The sequence below is a fragment of the Pinus tabuliformis genome, chromosome 8 (assembly GCF_031772625.1).
Source record: "Pinus tabuliformis cultivar Carrire ecotype Pingquan chromosome 8, CPIR1, whole genome shotgun sequence".
Classification (NCBI taxonomy): Eukaryota; Viridiplantae; Streptophyta; class Pinopsida; order Pinales; family Pinaceae; genus Pinus; species Pinus tabuliformis.
This window is the reverse complement of record NC_142294.1, coordinates 30,884,298-30,902,855: the sequence shown is the minus strand read 5'-3', so window position 1 is coordinate 30,902,855 and position 18,558 is coordinate 30,884,298. Positions and strand designations below refer to the sequence as shown.

Below are 18,558 nucleotides of genomic sequence, written 5' to 3'. Positions count from 1 at the left end.
CTTACTTTTCAAAAAGTTGTCTTTACACTTAGAGCCTCGCTCTACTTATACAATCCCATGGTCTGCAGACCATGGGTAGGCTGACACAACTTTACATTAAATTACATTATTTTAGGGCGGAAAACCCTATGATTCATCTTAGACTCTCGCGCCCGCATTTCGCAGAGTCTTTACATTACATTAACCAAAACCCGGGCATTAAGCCAAAAACCTATGGTGGGGGGATTCGCTACCCAACAACCGTACTGGTCACTCTGACCTCTAGACCCCCTAGAATGGTTCACAATACACTCCCCTGTCAACTTTCTATGTTACAGTGTTTTTAAAACACGTTTTAGTTACAATTTCCATTAAATGTGGAAACAATACGTTTATAATAGAAATAGTCTTAAAACGAAAGGACCGGTGAGCGCGGGTGGACCCCGATTGTCCAACCTTTCCCCAACACTGATGTTGAAAACAACCCATCTGACGGCTGTCGCGTCCCACTCCTCAACTGATCCGGACAACCTGCACCGTTGATATGCTCTCTGTCATCCAACGGCTGTCACGCAGTTTCGCGCTCCAACTATCACATTCACTATTCTTTGAAGGCACGCAATAAAGTGGTTTTCGGGAGGCTACGTGTCACTCGCTGAGTGGAATTGCGTGCTCCCGGTCTAAAACTGCTTCCTGCCTTGAGGGCACGTGATAATCTATTTACCGCCCTCTTGCCGGAACTCAAAGAGTTTAGCTCTTTTTGGATAAATATATCGCGTCCGTTTTTCCAGATAACATGCTTGCATGTTTCAATGCGATATTCGTCAATCTCCTTTGATCAGACGATCGTTGTTCTTTACCACTGCTCCTCATCACCTAAGGTCTGAACCAATCATAGACTGCCACATCATCTACTATGCTGACATCATCAGGTACCTGCGACTCTTTCCTGGGTTGCCACATGTCCTGCTGATGTAGGCTTTGACCTTTTGACTTGAATCTTTAATTAGCTCCCATTTCCTTATCCAAAATCGGATTTGCATGTGGTTTGTACCATTATTTTTGTTTCAATGAGCTCTTCAACCTTGTTCCACATTCACCGGTATTTGAAGACTTTAGATTTAGAGGCCATGCTGGATCCATTTTGGATCATGGATTTAGATCTAATTTGTTTCAAATACATATCTTTTCAGAGCTCATATTTCTTGATCGGTTAGTGTGGAACCCATGAAAAACGTTTTAATGTTTGAAGGCTTGATAGGATCCATCATTTCAACCTTTTGGTAAATTTGAACTCATTAGTTTTTTAACCAAATACAATTGTTTCGCCGAGTGTGTCGCCAATTGTTGTGGCAAAACATCAACCCTCATTTTTCTTTATTATCTTCATAATAATAATAAGAGGGACCCTCCATGTAAATTTTGGTCATTTTGCCTCCATGCTTTCATTTGGATCATTTTGCAGGATTTTTGTCAGATTTTAATTTTCCTTGTTTTTTCGTTTGGATTGTTTCATTGAATGTTGTTTCTCACCAACTTCCCAATGGCTCTGATTTTGCTAAGTTTGCACTTACTATTTGCAAATGACGCTTATTCAAAGTTTTAACTTTTTTCACCATCTAAGTTATAAAATGTACTATACTTTGATAAATATAATTAATTTTATAATTTGTAATGATTAATATTTAATTAATTGATTAAAATTGATAACTTAGTTAATTTAATTTGTAAATAATTAAATAATTAATTTCTTTTATTATTTTACTAACTAATTATATTACAAAACCACTCGATTGAAAAACATTGTACATATGTTAACCAAATATAAGATATATTTTTTTAACAAGGTCGGGTAGTTGATATATTACCAAAAGTTGTGTTGGAGCAAGCTCCTATTACAATCGACTATAGCATGATAGTAAACTGAGCAATGAGATGGGAGCGCAGTCCCATCTCCTATGCTTGAGTTCAAAATTTCATGTACTTTTATGACTATTCTTGAATACTACCTAACAAACTAACCTACTAGGAAAGTAAATTTACAAATCATAGATTCACTGTAACTTCTTCATGGCTTGTAGACTGATTGTTCCTGAGTTGGCTGGTTCTTCTTGTCGTAATTGACCTGAATTCTCTCTTTCATTGTTCATTGTGTTATTTTTGTAGTATGCCACTGCTTCTTCTGAGATCCTTGAGTGACTGTTGCAGTCGATGAATCATTCTTGATATTCCTCTTGTGATGCTTACTATTACTTTCTCTGTTGTGCTTCCTGAGTCTTATTTTGCCTGAGCTACTGCTTCCTTCACTATTGTTGTCCATGCTTCTTTTGTTCTGCGCTTTCTTGACTGCTATTTTGAATGTGACATAATAGAACTTAGGTCGAGTTCTGCTTAATGCCTTCCATGGGAGTGTTGCTCCTTCATATTCTCTGATCTCCGATCGGCGCTTCATCGATCATCGGAGTATCAACCCATCGCATATCAGCACATTCATTCCTTGCCAGCTCTCCGATCCGATGGTCCAAACTTCATCGCATTTCCCTGCGTCGCTCTGATCTTTGTCGTCCATTACTCCATCGAATCTAACTCTCCGTTGTTGATCTAATTTTAGATCCGATGGTAGTGACTTCACCCAGTCAACAAAATGATCGGCGATCCTCCACCGTTGATCATCACCACTGGATCCGATGGCTGGTAGTGATTTCGGGTGGACCACTTGCACGGTGGTTACTCGCCTGAAAAACTGTTTTTTCCTCTCTCCTCTGCTGCTACGTGTCGAGCAGTTAATGGAATCGGGTGCCCAACCCGAATTACCACTTACTACTTTTTTCTCGCCCGAAATACCATTTCCTGTATGAAAACCACCTTTTCGCTGGCTATCTTCCGCGTGCCTTCACCATGCGATGACCGTTAGATCTTTCGATCTATCGATAGGACGGCTCTCGCTCCCCTTTCACAATCAGCCAATACAATATGAATACTCCACTCCATGCCGTTGATCTAATTTTAGATCCGACGATAGTGACTTCACCCAACAAAATGATCGGCGATCCTCCACCGTTGATCATCACCACTGGATCCGACGGCTGACAATGATTTCGGGTGGACCACTTGCATGGTGGTTACCCGCCCGAAAAGCTATTTTTTCCTCTCTCCTCTGCTGCTATGTGTCAAGCAGTTAATGGAATCAGGTGCCCAGCTTGAATTACCACTTACTACTTTTTGCGCGCCCGAATACCATTTTCTGTATGAAAACCACCTTTTCGCTGGCTATCTTCCATGTGCCTTCCCCAAGCGATGACCGTTAGATCTGTCGATCTATCGATCGGACGGCTCTCGCTCCCCTTTAACAATCCGCCGATGCGATATGAATACTCCACTCCATGCGAATTAATTCACAGAGAGGCAGTGAAGGTAATAGATTTGCGCGAAGGGCTTGGAGAGGGTGACGGCCCTGATCGCTAAACTAGGGAGCAAAGAAACTCTGAGTGAGCACAAATTTGCATGAAACGCTTGCTTGAAATATTTGATTCCCTTATACTTTTATAACATTTTTGAGCATTCCAATGACTGCCTTTGATGGGATGGTCTACAACATGATTCTCGTGACCAAGATTGTAATCTTGCTGCCTTCCTATACTCATGCGAATTTCTGAACTACTGAGTTGTTTCCATTGCGTTCTCGTGACTTTCTATCTTTGTCTGCAATGGAGTGTCCTTTGGTGATTTTTTACTATTGATTTATTTTTTTGTTTCATTTATCATTGTTCTTTGTTCGTTATTTTTGGGGATCCTCATACTTATGATCTTTTGCTGATTATTATGGGACTGAATTGTGATATTCCTCCCAATTTTCACGAATATTCCCTTCAATTTTTTCCACTGCTTGATTTGCAAAATAATCCGCCTGTTGATTATGTGTTCTCAAGACATGTCTGAATATTACATCGCTAGAGTCTTCAAGGTTATTCCCGATTCTTCTGAGAATTTGTTCATGAACTCATTACTTGGGCTTTTATTTCGTGCCATTGCCACTATTATTATGGCTGAATCTCCTATTATTATAGGATTTTGTATTTCTCTTCTTTTGATCATTCTTGATCCCATCAACAGGTTGTATGGTTCAGTATTATTATTTGAGATTTGTCCAAGTCCCCATTCATACGTGACAATTTCTCTCCCATTAGGATCAAGGATTAATCCCCTGCCCCTGCCTTTCCCGGATTATGCTTTAAGGCCCCATCAAAGTAGAGGCAGTATCTGTTTTGATTTTTTTCCCATATTTCTAGTTCCTCTTCACTCATTCTTATTTTCCAAATATTTCCTGAGTTTGTTTTCCTCTGTCCTTTTTGTCCATTGTTATTTATTATGGCTTTGTTGAGCCAATCTCGCTCTCCTTGTTGTAGAATGTTGTGATCAGTTGGTGATGTTCCTTTAACATTGATTATTTCAGAAGTTAATCCCCACGTTTTTTTATAGAGTTTTCCCTATTCTTGGAGTTTGGTTTTTGAAGATGCACTTATTTTTTTGAATTGTGACTTTCTTCTTTGTTGTGTATGGATAGGCCTTCTCTAGCGTTTGTAGAAAATCTGGCAACGACTTTTAAAAATTTATTCTTATTTCCAAGGGACTTATAAGCTGTTGCCAACATTCTTTGGAAAAAATGCATTCTTCAAATAAATGTTGAATGTTTTCTTCAGCCTGTTGGCATAATGAACATCTTGATGGACCTTGGAAACCTTTTTTTTTAAGTTTTCACTGGTTAATACCTTCCCTTTTAAAAGTGTCCAGATGAACATTTTGATCTTGGGCAAGCTTTCAGATTTCCAGGCTATTTTCCAAGGGTCCCAATCTTGTTGGTTTGGTTGTTCTTGTAGGATTTTGTATCCCGTCTTGGCAGTGTAATGCCCACCACTAGGATCCCAGAGGTATCCATCTTCTTGAGCATAGTTGATTGTTGCTGCCCCTTTTAGGAGCTCCCTAATTTTGCTCCATTGCCCTTCCAGATTTGCAAGTATTATTGAGAGTTTCCAATCTTGCCAATCCTTTTGGTTCCATAGAGAAATTGAGAATAGAGTGTTAATACCTTTTCCTTTCATCCACTCTTGGATGCCTTCTATTTCTGGATGAGTCTTCAGTGGTTCTTTTCCCATGATTCTGTCCTCCCATATCGAAATTGTTTTTCCATTGTGTGGGGTTTTAGAGATGTAGCTACTCATTAGAGGAATTGTTTTTTTACTAGCTTCCAAGCTTGAGTACATTGTCTTGTTGGGATATTTCCATTGAGCAATCTTTCCCTTGAACCATCCATGTATTTTGAGATGAGAGTTTTTTTTCCACCAACTCTCTTTTCTGTGATCAATCTCCATACTATCTTCATTCCCAGGGCTGCGTTCATGAGTCCAGGTATCCGAATAGAAAGGCCTCCTTGTTCGTATGGTAGCACTACTTGCTCCCACCTCACCAGGCTAAATTTTTTGTTTTCTTGTTCCCCCCCCGCCGCCATAGAAAGCTTCTTAAGATTAACTCCATTTGTTTGTGTGCGCTTGCTCGGGCCATGATTATTGCATATTGGTAGATAGGTAGCGTTGCAAGGAGTGCTTTGATTAAAATAAACCTTCCTGCCATATTTAACCACATCATACCCTAGCTCTGAATTTTGTTTTTCATTTTTTCAATTTGCTTAGTCCATATTTCTGCCTTCATGTTCTCTTTTGAGATTGGAAGTCCCAGGTAAAAGAAATGGGTCCATTTTTCCTGTACTGGGTGTCTAGTCAATTTAACATCTTAAATTGCTTTACATAAATTATCAATCCGGGTATCGTAAACTGATGAAGTGTGGTGCACCATATGTGCTTAGTTAACCTTTTTATTACTTCGTTGTTTTATAGTTTATGTTGTTTTTGGAGTTTTGTTCTTTTTGGTTTCCTAAAGTGTCTAATGCAAATGGAAATCCTATTCTAAGGTCTTAAGAATACTTTTAAAGGTCAAGTATGGATAGAGATTTCAAGACAAGGTTTATGTCCCTTATGGTAACTTCCAAAACTTAGCGCTTCAAAAGATCTCAAAACATGTTATTGATCAAATCAGTACTTGAACAAAAGTGTAAATATGCAGCTACTTAAATCAAACAAAAGATGAAATACTGATCATGAAATCATTGTCTCTGTTGTTTATCTAAATACAAAAATAAAAGTTAAGCTATTGCACTCAAACAAATCAAAAACTGCAAACTAATAAAAGTAAAATCAATTTACTTCATTCATAGTCCAATAGCTCGCCAAGTAGTCTAAGCTATGGCTTTAGGAGATAACGTCAATGATATGAAGAATTTGATATCTAATTGCAGAAAAATAAAGCTAAAATCAAATCACATCATTCATAGTCCGATAGCTCGCCAAGTAGTCTAAGCTATGGCTTTAGGAAATAACATCAATGATAAGAGCAGTTTGATATCTAATTGCAGAAAAGTAAAACTAAAATTAAATCACATCATTCATAGTCCGATAGCTCGCCATGTAGTCTAAGCTATGGCTTTAGGAGATAACGTCAATGATATGAGCAGTTTGATATCTAATTGCAGAAAAGTAAAATTAAAATCAAATCACATCATTCATAGTCCGATAGCTCGCCATGTAGTCTAAGCTATGGCTTTAGGAGATAACGTCAATGATATGAACAGTTTGATATCTAATTGCAAAAAAGTAAAACTAAAATCAAATCACATCATTCATAGTCCGATAGCTCACCATGTAGTCTAAGCTATGGCTTTAGGAGATAACGTCAATGATATGAGGAATTTGATATCTAAACTAACTAACAAAGCAAATGAATAAGACTGAAATCAAAGCATCACTGAAATTGAAAAGTTAAAAAAACAAAGTCAGCAGAGAGGCAAATCTCATGTCACTATTTGATGCAAAAACATGTAAAGAAAAACTAATCTACAATCAATCGGTTGAACACACTTGCATGAATTAAAATTGCATCAATGGAAACTCTAATCTATCAAACTTGAAAGCAATCAAATGACATAATGAAATCAAAGCAAAATTACAAAATAAAATCTAATCTACCTTACATTCTAATGTGCTCCATAACATCTACTTCACATCTCCTTCCATGTTGAGAACATCAAAGCTTTATTCAAATTCTTCAAAATTACAAAGTACAACAAAGCTCTCCAAAGCTTTCAAAAGCCATCAAAGAAGAACTACAAACTCCAAGCTAAGATAAGACTAACAAGCTCTAAACTCTAAGCTAACAAATGAAGGAGAGAGATCTCCTATTTATACAAAAAGATGAGAAGCCATCTCATTAATGAGAGTCTATGAATCTCTCCCTCTACCTCTAGAGTTCTAATCAAAATAGGAACTGATAAGACACATGTCTTCTTAGAGTTTTAATACAATTAGGAGATGTGACACATATCCTCATAATCCCATGATTCTTTCCACTCAAATTCGAATTTGGCCTTAGAGTGCCACATAAGGGTCTTCTAGAAGCCTCCTTTTGATCTACACATGTCAACAATTTCAACCCACTTGTTAGGTATAAGCATATGCACATTATTTTCTAATCTTTAACCACAAATTCACTTAAAAGGCTAAGAATTAATAAAATTTGGAAAAACATAAACGTGGCCCAATGATAATGAGAGTGGGATGAATGTAGTGACATAGTAGTGAAATGGAGGTGAAATGGAGGTGATATAATGGACATAATAGTGAAAGTGTAATGGAAATGAATGACATTTTCAAGACCCAACATACCCCCCAACTGAAGCTATTGCATGTCCTCATACAATATATATTACATTACCTCTTTTGATCCTTGAGCTTTGGCTTAACTTTGCATGATATCATTTGATAACTTCATATTTTTGCAAAGTGTTTTACTTGAATTGCAACATGGTTGGTTCTTGTGTTACAACCAATTTTTTTTTTTTTTTTGCATTTTATTTTGATCTTTGATCTTTGCATAATGATATTTTGATTATTGTTGCAAAGTATATTTTTATTGAATTGCATAATGGTTGGTTCTTGTGTGACAACCATGATTTTGTTGTATCCAATTTCTCATTTAAGCACTTTTTGAAAAGCCATTGTATGCTCATAATAACAATGTAATAGTTAATATATGTTGAAAGTATGTGGGCTCCTGAATATGATATGGACATGGCAAGATATGAATATGAATGTATTCCCCCCCCCCAAACTGATGGTATTGGCAATTTTATGAAATGAGGAAGAGAAATGTTTTTCCAACAATTATCATTCTAGTTTTTTATGGAATTCTATGGTCAAAGTTTAGAAAATGACGTACCTTAACTTACCATTTGGAATGGATGAGTTGTATATGTGGTGGCTGCAAAATTCTGATCATATTCTTCTTCAAGTGGCTGAATAAGAGGAGTCATGGATAAAGAGATAAGATGACTTTTTATTGCTTCTACTAAAACTTGTTGAATCTGCTTCAAAATGCTGAAAATAATAGTCTTCATGTCTTCAAAACTCATTGGCACAATTCCTACTATGTGAAAAAAAATGTTCTGATGTCGAACATAGCAGGAAATTGTTGACTTAATGGCCATTAATGAATGCCACTAATCAACACGAGAACTCTCACCATTGATGACAATAAAAGTCAAGATGCCCAAACACATCTTGCTAGGTACGAATGAATTTGCCGATGTCGAGTCACCTAGAAAATCTTACGAACAAGGGACATTAATGTATTCCCATTATTTGTCAGCATGAGAACTTGCCATTAAGGCATGCAAGCCTCAAGGTGTCTTTACAAGGAACTTAGACTCAAAGAACTATGGACTCAATAATTTGCATTGAGGCAAGGCTTATTTGCGAAATGAAAATGACAGGAAATGAAAGATGAAAATGGAAGATGGCAATGGAGAGCAAAAATGGCAATGGGCAATAAGCATGTGAATGAGCCTCTTGCTTTTATTTGTGGATTATGAATGGACAAAAAGAGATGAAAAGTGCATGTAAATGGAAAGTATGAAGTGAAATGAGGTGAATGGTTTATTATGAGGTATGGATGTGATGGAGACAATAGTATTTGAAAGTTTTTCAAGTGTTTGGATCTAATTTTGTATCAACATATTTCCTCTTTGTTGCTGATCATCATCTTATGAAACAAATTGGTCTCTTAGAGAGACACCATTCTCTTATAGTCATTTGTCCTTCCTCCTGGACCCTGCAAAAAAACTAATACTTCTTCTGCAATGGAATGTAAGATTATCAAAGGAGAGAGGTGATCAATCTCTCTAGTTATGATATTTACACACAAGACTAAGAATTTGTATTAATGAAACAAGTTCTAAAAGGAAAAATCAAAAGAATTTATACCTTCTTTGGAATTGGTGCCCCAAATTGGATGTTGCTTCTTTTCAGCAATTTATTTCATTATTTGTCATTTCAAACTCTAATGATAGATTTCTCATTGTGTAGATATTGTTGAGATCTTTCCAACGATACTTGAATCATCAAAATGTGACTTTGTATGAGAAAGTTAGGCTGATTTGAACAATGAGGTTTTTCAGCTGCGGAATGGACTTTAGCTGCGGAATGTGCACAGTTTCTGTTGCTAAAAATATTGAATAAAAAGTTAGCCATTCATCTTTCATCATCAGTCCAAAATTAATCAATACCTTCAGAAAAGTGAGCAAATAACTTATTCATTTCATTGATTCAAAATTATTATTTTTTCCTGACATGCGGCGACTTAGTGTGGCGACTTAGTGATAACACACAACTTGACTTCTCTTTGACCGGGGCCTTTTTCATCGACTTGGATCAAATGAATAGGACACCATCTATGTACTGACATTTTCCCATCTACCCATGTGGTTTGTTTCTTCTTTTGACACCTATAACCTATAAAAGTAATAAAATGGCTGCGGAATTGCCAATTAGCTGCGGAATCAGGCTGCATTCCGCAGCTAAAAGACAACCAACCATTAGTTTTACACATATTTGGATACTTGTGTCGTGCATAGCTTTTTATCTCTTCTGCACTTTCTTGTGGAGTTTCTGCAACCTTAAAAGTAAGTGATTCATCTTTAAAACAGAGATTTTTAGTTGAAACAAACCAACCAAAAAGATATTGATCCCTTCTCTAATTGAAAATGCCAATGTTACTACACAATAAGCCCCAGGCTTCCCATACAGACACCAGATAAAGTCTGATAAATAGTCGAGGATACTAAGGTCATGCTCAATAATAACATAGTTGTTTGGCCTGAGCAGGGACTGGACTATTTTTGCAGCTTTATGCTGTAACAATACGTTGTTTTGAATCTAAGTATGCAATTGCAACTCGCTGTAATTTTCCACCAGAAAGATTTACTATATTAATTTTTCAATTTGAAATGGTTTCATGACATCAGATGTGAATTGAGTGTGCGTATATGAATCACAGATTTTTTTTATTTTTTTTTGGTGCAATAAATGCCTAACAATTGACTGGAACTTCGGTTGATCTTCTACAGTTTGTATGACACACTGGATTCAGGATTCTCCACATCCGTATTGTCTACAAGATCTGGTTTCAATAAACTAGTCAGCATGCATATAAACGTTGTCTTCCCTGTTCCATTTTCTCCCAACATTTAACCGGAAGTAACGGAACAGGTACAAACGGGTGGCAGCGACTTCATGGGTTTTAATGACAGAGAGTCGTGTTCAATTGGGATACGTCTCTAAACAGGTGTGAGTTTATTAAGATGGAAGGCATGTAATCAGGTTTTAGATGCCAGCACACAGTTGATTCCCAAATTGGAATTCCCTACCCAGACAACCGAATTAAATCAAACTATCAGTTCATTAATTGAAATTCCGTTTTTTTCACGCGGCAGGCAAAAAAAGGCTTCAGCGAATCAAGAAATTCTATCAAACCGCCACGAATTTCTTAAAACCGTTTTTGGGTTATCTAATTGACCCTATTGCCGAAAAAAACCCATGTTTTTTTTTTCTCAAATTTGTCTCCGTTTGGCCAAATCATGCTTTTGAAGTTTGACGTTTTTCTCTGTTTTACGTTTTTGTGAATCGCTGCATTCGGCTGTAAAATTTTCGAATCAGAGGTAGGACGATACACCTTTATTTGCCAGCGGTAGTATGCACAATGTTGAAACACATAATTTGGTTTTAGCCTCAGGAATGTAAATGAAATTCGTGAAGTGGATTTCTCTGTAAAATCGATTTCAAAGAAAGATTGTTTTCAGATGCAATCAACAGCAAATATGGTGAACGAGCGAATTGCCAATAACCAAGAACTCAAAGAAGTTTGTGAGGCTTTCAATAGAGATCATGAGCTCAGCATTTTCTCTAGGAGTATTGGTGACTGCGGCATGCCTTAAGCCTCTGTTTCTAATCCATTTGCACAGTTTATGTAGGTTATCCATAGGTTTCAGATTCTGTTATTATCAACAAATTTCCTATGTTGGCTTTCCAAAAATGTTCCAAAACCAAAAGCTTCCTATATGAGTAAGATACACAGTCTGAATGAATGCAAATGGATTGCTTACAAAGGGTTGAGGATGCACTGAAACGAAATCACGAAGAGGCCAGAACATCAAATCAATGTGTATGCAGATTTTTCAGATTTTGACATTGGGAGGTTTCAAACAAAAAAAAAAAAATCCACATAAATTGGATGCCCCATACACTCTTTTGAAAGCCACACAAGGTTTTTTTTTTATTTCTCATCTTATTTTTCTTTACAACAGTCCAAGCAATTCTATCTGTTGAATTTGCACTTTTGATTTTTTTTTAAATGTTTTTGCAGGTTTGTTTTAAGGCCAAAGCTTGAACAGGGATGTAGATTTTCTACTGAGGCAACATTGAAAGCTAGGATTGAAGATAGCCATAGATTGTTTTCTTTTTTTCTTTTTCTTTTTTCTCTCTGAAATTGTGGAATTTTATAAGAATGATTAATGATTTTCAATTTCAGAAAGCAAAGACTTCAAGTAAAATATACTTAAAAAAGAACTTTGACTGAGGTCTTAAGCTGATTTTTTTATCAATCTGGGCTGGGTGACTAGGATAGGATCCATGTCAGGACAATTCCGGAGATGCCCATGTGGTCAGTTTCTTCATTGGATGCCTGTAACCTGTTAAACCTTGAAATTAGCTGCGGAATTCACAATTAGCTGCGGAATCAGGCCACATTCTGGAGCTAAATTGCAAAATCTTATTAAAACAAGATATAGTGTTTTGAGGACCACTACAAACCATAACCAGTCAATCTTGGACAGCTGAACCTATCAAAGTAGTTGGGTTTCAATTATTATTTTTTTGAATCAATTGAAATGATGAAGTTTATTTTGTTTCCATTTTTTCTCTTTTTTTTTTTTTTACATAACAATCATTTTTCTGATCTTCTAGATCACACAAAGTGCAGGAGGAGAGCATACTCAAGAATTATTAATTTTTTTTTACATAACAATCCTTTTTCTGATCCTCCAGATCACACAAAGTGCAGGAGGAGAGCATACTCAAGAATTATTAATTTTTTTTTTAAATGTAAGAAATAAGGTCTCCTAATTACACTTCCCCAGCGACGGCACCAAAATGTCTAGTCAATTTAACGTCTTAAATTGCTCTACATAAATTTTCAATCTGGGTATCGTAAATCGATGAAGTGTGGTGCACCATATGTGCTTAATTAACATTTTTCTTACTTCGTTGTTTTATAGTTTATGTTGTTTTTGGAATTTTGTTCTTTTTGGTTTCCTAAAGTGTCTAATGCAAATGGAAATCCTATTCTAAAGTCTTAAGAATACTTTTAAAGGTCAAGTATGGATAGAGATTTCAAGACAAGGTTTATGTCCCTTATGGTAACTTCCAAAACTTAGCGCTTCAAAAGATCTCAAAACGTGTTATTGATCAAATCAGTACTTGAACAAAAGTGTAAATATGCAGCTACTTAAATCAAACAAAAGATGAAATATTGATCATGAAATCATTATCTCTGCTATTTATCTAAATACAGAAATAAAAGTTAAGCTATTGCACTCAAACAAATCAAAAACTGCAAACTAATAAAAGTAAAATCAATTTACTTCATTCATAGTCTGATAGCTCGCCAAGTAGTCTAAGCTATGGCTTTAGGAGATAACGTCAATGATATGAAGAATTTGATATCTAATTGCAGAAAAATAAAGCTAAAATCAAATCACATCATTCATAGTCCGATAGCTCGCCAAGTAGTCTAAGCTATGGCTTTAGGAGATAACGTCAATGATATGAGCAGTTTGATATCTAATTGCAGAAAAGTAAAACTAAAATCAAATCACATCATTCATAGTCCGATAGCTCGCCATGTAGTCTAAGCTATGGCTTTAGGAGATAACGTTAATGATATGAGCAATTTAATATCTAATTGCAGAAAAGTAAAACTAAAATCAAATCACATCATACATAGTCTGATAGCTCGCCATGTAGTCTAAGCTATGGCTTTAGGAGATAACGTCAATGATATGAGCAGTTTGATATCTAATTGCAGAAAAGTAAAACTAAAATCAAATCACATCATTCATAGTCTAATAGCTCGCCATGTAGTCTAAGCTATGGCTTTAGGAGATAATGTCAATGATATGAGGAATTTGATATCTAAACTAACTAACAAAGCAAATGAATAAGACTAAAATCAAAGCATAACTGAAATTGAAAAGCTAAAAAAACAAAGTCAGCAGAGAGGCAAATCTCATGTCACTATTTGATGCAAAAACATGTAAAGAAAAACTAATTTACAATCAACCGGTTGAACACACTTGCATGAATTAAAATTGCATCAATGGAAACTCTAATCTATCAAACTTGAAAGCAATCAAATAACATAATGAAATCAAAGCAAAATTACAAAATAAAATCTACTCTACCTTACATTCTAATGTGCTCCATAACATCTACTTCACATCTCCTTCCATGTTGAGAATATCAAAGCTTTATTCAAATTCTTCAAAATTATAAAGTACAACAAAGCTCTCCAAAGCTTTCAAAAACCATCAAGGAAGAACTACAAACTCCAAGCTAAGCTAAGACTAACAAGCTCTAAACTCTAAGCTAACAAATGAAGGAGATAGATCTCCTATTTATACAAAAAGATGAGAAGCCATCTCATTAATGAGAGTCCATGAATCTCTCCTTCTACCTCTAGAGTCCTAAGCAAAATAGGAATTGATAAGACACATGTCTTCTTAGAGTTTCAATACAATTAGGAGATGTGACACATATCCTCATGATCCCATGATTCTTTCCACTCAAATTCGAATTTGACCTTAGAGTGCCACATAAGGGTCTTCTAGAAGTTTCCTTTTGACCTGCACATGTCAACAATCTCAACCTACTTGTTAGGTATAAGCATATGCACATTATTTTCTAATCTTTAACCACAAATTCACTTAAAAAGACTAAGAATTAATAAAGTTTGGAAAAACATAAATGTGGCCCAATGATAATGAAAGTGAGATGAATGTAGTGACATGGTAGTGAAATGGAGGTGATATAATGGACATAATAGTGAAAGTGTAATGGAAATGAATGACATTTTCAAGACCCAACAATGGGATTTCTAATATTTGTGAAATCCTTTGCATGATTCTTGGGGGGGTATTCCATCCATATATTATGCATTTTGTGTTATTCAAAAGCCCACCTGAAACCTATAAAAAATCATCTAAATTTTTTTGAACCTTTTTGCTATTATTGTTGATGCCCCTCCTAGCAGCAGGGTGTCGTGTGTTAGGATATTCCGACACATAGGAAATAGTTAAGTATAACTTGGTCTAGTATAGAGTTAGGTAAAGTGTGTTTCTTTACTATGTACATTTTGTAACTTACAATCCGACGGTCACGATATGTAGTGATCCGACGGTTCATTCTCTCCTCGGTATTATCGACACTTGATCCGTGGCTTAACACCCTATTGGTCCATGATCTCTATTTAAAGAGCATGGAGGTCATTTGTAGGTTAACCGTTCATGAGAGAAGCTTATGTAAATTTTCATTCTTTTATTAATAAATTGCCTGAAGTGGCCGCGTTGGCTCAAGTCGTGGACTGTTTCCCTCTTTGAGGGTTTTAACCACGTCAAAAGTACTGGTGTATTGATCTGCGATCTGTTTGTGAGCGATGTCCTTTGGTGTTCTGTCTGAGGAACTTACCCTGTAAATTCCTACATGGTATTAGAGCTATTTGAGGGCCGCGTCTGTTGGTGATCCAAATCTGAAGCCGGTAGAACTGCATCCGACTGACGTTTCCTAGATCTACTGTTTCTGACTACTTTCGGCCCGAGATGACTGCTCTATTGTGTTGAGAGCATCTGTTCCAGTGAGGAACCCCTTTCGTTTCATGCGAAAAGGTTTCCGGTAGCCCTAGCTACGTCATTTTTAAGATTTGGAGGTATACAATGTTTATTTGCAGTTTACAGTTATTTTCTCTCTGTTTATTTCGGTTTCGGTTTATTTAGCTTTTTTTATTACTGGATCTATACCTTTCATTTCTGCGTATGCTCTTTGCCCCGCGACTCTGTGCGATCTGGGCAAATCAGAAACAGAAAGGAAGGATTTTTCTCATGCGTATGCTCTTTTCTGTTGCGTCTTAGTGTGATCTCGGAAAATAAAAAACATTGAGGAAAATATTTAGTTTCTGGCTAAAGCTAAGTTCGAGCCGCAAGGTTCGTTTTTTTTGTTTTTTAGGGAAAAAGAGCTTTCTCAAAGCAAGCACGCAACCCAAAGCTTCAACCCCCCCCCCCCCCCTCTCTCTCTCTCTCAAACTTTTTGTATAGCTCACTTGGTCCAAAGCTAATTTATGAGAGTAGAGGTCTTGAGTTCAAGTCTCCTTTTTGTGGGGGCGGATTTTTCATTTCCGCACATTCCCGCACTTCGTCGGCATCTTCATCAAATTTTCTTCAAAAAGCCATAACTTCTTCATCCGGAAGCCTTTTTCAGAACCGTTTTTTTTAAACAACTTAATTTTTTGAGATCTTTCCATAGGAATACTTAGTTTCAGCATATATAGCTTCAGTTTCTGTTAAAATGGAAAGTCCATGCCAAGTTATTCTTGACAGCACCAACTAATTCCAATGGTGGTCCTACATTGTGGATTTACTTAGAAGTAAAGGTCTCTACAGAATAGCCATAGGCCAAGAAACCAAACCGAAAGATGAAGATAAGGCAGCTAAATGGGAAAATAGGCAAGATCAAGCACGTGGGTTGATAGGGATGTCTATTTCTCCAGATCTTAGATTCCATATTGCAGAACTTGATACTCCTGATGAAGCATTGAAACAGATTACTAAAGTTTTTGGAATAAAAAATGAACTTAGAGCCCATCAACTTGAAAATGAGTTGCTTACATTGGACCCCAATAATTTTTCTTGCATTGAAGATTTTTTGTCCAAGTTCAAGACCCTTAGACTTCTCTTGGAGGGTGTCAAGGTTAAGAAAGAAGATAGTAACCTTATCTATTCTATTCTTACTAAGTTGGGACCAGCCTACTCTGTGTTTGTTTCCACCTTCCATTCTACAAGAGAAGCCTTCATTTCTCAAGGACAAGACTACAAGTCCCCTTCCTTTGATTCTTTTTGTGATTCTTTAATAAGAGAACAAGAAAAACTCTTACACCTTGGTCTTCTTAATCTTGGAAACTCTTCAAAGAAAGCGTTAGCCGCCCAGCAACAACCAAATCCAAAGAATCCTAAGAAGTTGTATCCTAAAAGGAATGGTCCTAAACCAATCAAGGGTCCCAAGCAATCTCAGCCTCAAAATGAAAAATCATTTCAACAAAATGATAAGACAAATAAAAACAAAGGGAAGAAGACTGATAGACATTGCAACTTTTGTAATCAAGATGGCCACTTAGAATCCAAATGCTTTAAGAAGATGGAAGCCTTGGAAGTAACAATGAAGAAGCATAACATCCATTTGGAGCACTCTTCAACTTCAACTTCATCTTCAGGAATGGCACTTTCTGCATGTGGTTGTCAAGCATCTCGGTCTAGCTATGCACTAAATGTATCTTCTTCTTCTCATTCTCATGAGTGGCTCATTGATTCTGGAGCTTCTTATCACATGGCCAAAAACAAAGCCATGTTTTCTTCTTTAAATGATTGTAACACCAAAAATATATATGTTGGTGATGATAGATCTCTTAGTGTTGTAGGGACTGGAACTGTTCAAATAGACAATGGTCAGTTTAATGATGTATTATGTGTTCCAACCTTATCCTGCAACCTTCTATCTGTATATCAGATAACTCATTCAGGTGAAGGTAAAATCGTTGAATTTTCACCTCACGATGTTGTAATTAAGGACCTAAGAGATCCTAGACAGATTTTAGCTACTGGCATTGCTGATGATTCTACAAGGTTGTATAAGTTTCACAACTTTGGGTCATCAAATCTTCCCTCAGTATTTGTTGCTCATAATGATGAAGTGAGCAAACTTTGGCATGAGCGATTTGGTCACTTAAACTATCGCTCTCTTCAGAATCTATGTAAAGAAAATATGGTGACAGGTCTTCCAATGGTATCTTGCAGAGATGGTGTTTGTTCCGGATGTGTACTCGGAAAACATCATCGGGACAGTTTTGAAAAACGTGCCTCTTAGCACGCCTCAGCCCCTTTACAGCTCGTGCATAGTGATTTATGTGGTCCACTTCCAGTTGTCTCATTCTCTGGCTACAAGTATTTCTTAACTTTCATTGATGATTTCTCTAGACGCACTTGGGTATACTTCTTAAAACTCAAGAGTGAAGTATTTAACATGTTCTTGGCCTTTAAGGCCTTTGTTGAAAAACAATCTGGACATCAAATTCTTAAGCTAAGATCTGATAATGGCGGAGAATATGTTAACAACAAATTCATCAACTTTTGCACTGAGAATGGAATTCAAATGCAACATACTGTTCCATATACTCCACAACAAAATGGTGTAGCTGAAAGGAAGAATCGCACCTTAAAGGAAATGGCTAATTGTATGCTTCAATCTAAAGGACTTAGTCTTAATTATTGGGCATAAGCAATTAACTGTGCAAATTACATAATAAATCGCACTCCTACTAAGGTTTTAAAGAATATCACTCCAGAAGAAGCATGGAGCTCAATCAAACCAGATGTAAGTCACTTTCGTGTTTTTGGAAGTGAAGCATGGGCCCATATTCCAGATGAGAAACATAAAGCTTTAGAACCTAAGAGTGAAAAATGTATTTTTGTTGGATATTCTGAAGATGTCAAAGGATATAGACTTATTCCACTTAAGTCCAAAAATGTTATCATTAGAAGAGATGTAAAGTTTGCTGAAAATATATCAGCCTACGAGCCTAGTTCGGCGGACGTGCCACCTCTCCCTATCTCTTCTACTTTTGAAAATATTTCTTCTTCAGATGATGAAAGCGAGGATGAAAATCCTCCCCCACCTTCTCAAGATCCTCCTTCAGCTCCTCAGCTTCCAAAATGGGTCCGTGCTACTCGGGATGCAGCAGGTGATCTTGCTGGTGATCCTACAGATCAGTGACGTACACATTCTCAGTTTGATAGAGCCTCTTCTTTACTGGCTCAAA

At 36.6% G+C, this 18,558-nt stretch overlaps 1 long non-coding RNA gene across 2 annotated transcripts; it reads right to left on the bottom strand.

Annotated features, from left to right (window-relative positions):
* Positions 1-7,105: 7,105 nt before the first annotated feature.
* LOC149233989 (uncharacterized) lies at positions 7,106-13,868 on the bottom strand. Of its 2 annotated transcripts, none has more exons than XR_016246060.1 (2): positions 8,305-13,868; positions 7,106-7,496 (listed from the first exon to the last, which is right to left on the bottom strand). It is a non-coding gene; the product is annotated as an uncharacterized LOC149233989 (long non-coding RNA). The 2 variants fall into 2 exon arrangements; XR_016246061.1 differs by having other exon boundaries at positions 8,315-13,868.
* Between the last annotated feature and the right edge of the window lie 4,690 nt (positions 13,869-18,558).